Source organism: Cicer arietinum, chromosome 7 (genome assembly GCF_000331145.2).
Source record: "Cicer arietinum cultivar CDC Frontier isolate Library 1 chromosome 7, Cicar.CDCFrontier_v2.0, whole genome shotgun sequence".
NCBI classification, from domain to species: Eukaryota; Viridiplantae; Streptophyta; class Magnoliopsida; order Fabales; family Fabaceae; genus Cicer; species Cicer arietinum.
Window position 1 is genome coordinate 16,284,082 of NC_021166.2, and position 3,277 is coordinate 16,287,358.

Sequence of the window (3,277 nt, forward strand, 5' to 3'; positions counted from 1 at the left end):
ATTTGTTACAAACAAAAATGTCATCATGTCTAAACTATTCTCATTTGTATGGATTTTCTCAAGAGAAAATGACTTTTATCTCTAGTGCTTCAATTTATTGATACTGCATTGCAATGTGCTATGACTTCACATTAAAAGTTTGGTTCTTGTTAAAATGGATCTTTGATTATAGTAACACAATTTTTTTTTGCTTGAAGTCTAAGTATTATAGGAATTTCTTCATCAGATATTAGGGAGTTTATTAACAAATACACAATGGTTAGAAGTAGTTTAATCATAACATGCTTCTCTATAAAATAATTAAAATTTTTGTATCATTGTTGTGGTGTTAGTGTGACTCCATACAACTTTATCTTCTATTTCCACACAAACTACTCTTTTCCTTTAATTTCAAAGCTCTCAAGTTGCTCAATATAGATTTTTACCCTATAAATCAACGTGAAGGATTGTTGCTTTCATATCAAGCTGACAACTTGAGTAAAGGACATCTTCACCGAAAGTTCTTCAAAGGCAATACCGTTCATTTGATAATACTCACACAACAATTTTGATTGGTATCATAATTGTGAGCTATTCTCTTCCACCTTTATTTTGTAAACTATTTTGTTCTTGAGTGCTTTTTTGTCCTTAGACAACTCCACTAACTCAAATATGTGACTGTCATGCAAGGGATACATTTCTTCTTGCGTGAACTTTGATCTTATATTTCATTAGTATATATAATGAATAATACAAGTTGAGAGATGAAATAAAGTTAAAACTAGAGAAGAAAGTAATATAATGTTTAGATGTATTTTGAAAATGCGTTTTTTATCTATATGAGAATTAAATAAAATGAAAATCTTGAATTTGTTTATGATAAACAATATTTTGTTGTAGGCTTTTTCTATGATTTTTTTTTTCACTCTGTTAAAATGTAGAATAACAATAATATCTATACATATTGTTTTCTGTTAAAATGTGGAATAACAATAATATCTATACATATTGTTTTCTCTATCGTGATTGTTTTTCAAAGTCTTATCACAATGCCCAAACATCACAAGAGTAAAAACCTTTACAATTAGGTAGATGTTCATCCAACCCTCAATTTTTTCAACTATTTACTGGATTTTCACTTTCGATAGTGTAAATACACTATCAATTTTTTGCTTTCGATAGTGTTTTTAGGGATAGGGAAGCAAAAATAGGGGGACATATGAACGTTCACCTAAACTAAGCTGATACAAAACATGTGTTGCTTTTGCTCTTATATTCTTGGTCATTGTTATTATTATTATATATATATATATATATATATATATATATATATATATATATATATATACACACACGTATATATATATATATAAACACACACACACGAGGGCATATCAAGTGAGATGACTTTTTTAATGTGAGAGATGAGAGAAATCAATTTCAACTATTTGATTAAAATGTGTGACTGAGATTAAAACTCCACCTTAGAAACTCATATAACTACTCTTCTTACCTGTAAAATTCAACGACCTTCACTTTCACTCATCACTCTCTCCTATAGTACACTATTATTCTTCATCATTTTCTCTATCTCTCTCCAAAATCTCATTGTCTTTCCTTTCTTCACTATCTTTCCTCTTCTTTACCAGTTTAGATGTGTATTGGAAATGCATCATCATCACCTTCTGTTGTTGAAAACGAAGATCCATGAGTAATTAAATCAAGATTGTTCTTGATTTTGTACAGACAAAACACATATTAATTGAAAATGAAAACGAAGATTAATCAGACTTAAAAGGAGAACGTTCTTCGTTTTATGACTAACATAATTAAGGCATTGCAAATCTAAAATGAACACACGCAATTGTTAATCCAATTCAGATATGAACTCCTACGTTTGAGGGACTGGATCCGACTTCGAATTATCACTAATAATGAGATGAAAGATTACAATATTTTTATGCACTTGTGTACTGCAGTTTTCTACTTTTTGTTGCTGAAGTGCAGCTTGCTTGTTTTTATATGCATTGTTTACTTTGGCTTCAGTACTAGTTGGTTACAATTTAGAATTGACAGACAAATGTAGTTACAACTAACTAATTGAAAACTAATTGACCAAAGTAACTATATCTCTAAAGTCTTCTAATTGAGTACCAATTATTTACAAATCTCCACCTTGATACCAAGTGAGAAACTTCAATCTGTGATTCTTCAAGTTGAATCCTCTTAGTCCTCTGCCTCAATTTCTGTAATTGATCTTAAGCAAATTCAAGCAATTCCTGAACTAGCTAACTGTGACAGGTTTTGTAAACATGTCAGCTGGGTTGTCACTTGTGTGCACCTTTGCCACATTTATCTCACCTCTTTCAATGACATCCCTGAAGAAATGAAGCTTGATGTCTATATACTTGGTTATTTCATGATACATTTGATTTTTGCTCAAGTGAATGGCGCTTTGGTTGTCACAACTTATGCAAATAGACTCTTGTTTAACACCAAGTTCAATGATCAATCCTCTTAGCCAAATTCCTTCTTTCACAACTTCAACAACGACAACATACTCTGCTTCTGTTGTTGATAATGCCACTATGTGTTGAAGATTGACTTTCCAATTGTCTGTGTTGTTAAACACTATGAACACATATCATGTAAGATATCTTTTTCTATCTAAATCTCCAACAAAATCAGAGTCTACAAATCCTTGGACTGGTTTGGATGGTGATGAACGTTTGCTGTAGTCCAAACACATGCTTTGAGTTCCCTTTAGGCACCTTATAATCCATTTGACAACTTGCCAATGGCTCATTCCTAGGTTTCCCATAAACCTGCTCGTGACACTTACAACATGGGAAATGTATGACCTTGAGCATACCATAACATACACGATACTCCCTATGACACTTGCATATGATATATTCTTCAAGTCTTTTGCTTCCTAGTTTGTGTTTGGTGACATGGCTGAAGAAAGCTTGAAGTGAGCTGCTAGTGGAGAACTGATTGTCTTTGATTCACTCATATTGAAGCTATTTAGAACTTTTCCAATGTAGCGCTCTTGGGAAGTTATCAGTTTTCCTTTCTCTCTAATTCTGATGATTTCCATAACTAGGATCCTCTTGGCTGGCCCCAAGTCCTTCATCTTGAATTCTTTCTTCAACTGGCCCTTCAACTTTTCTATTTCTTTCATACTTTTAGATGTTATTATCATGTCATCCACATATAGCAGCAAGTAAATGTATGTTGCTGATTATACTTGTTGGTAATACAAACAACTATCAAAATTACTTTTAGCATAACTTTG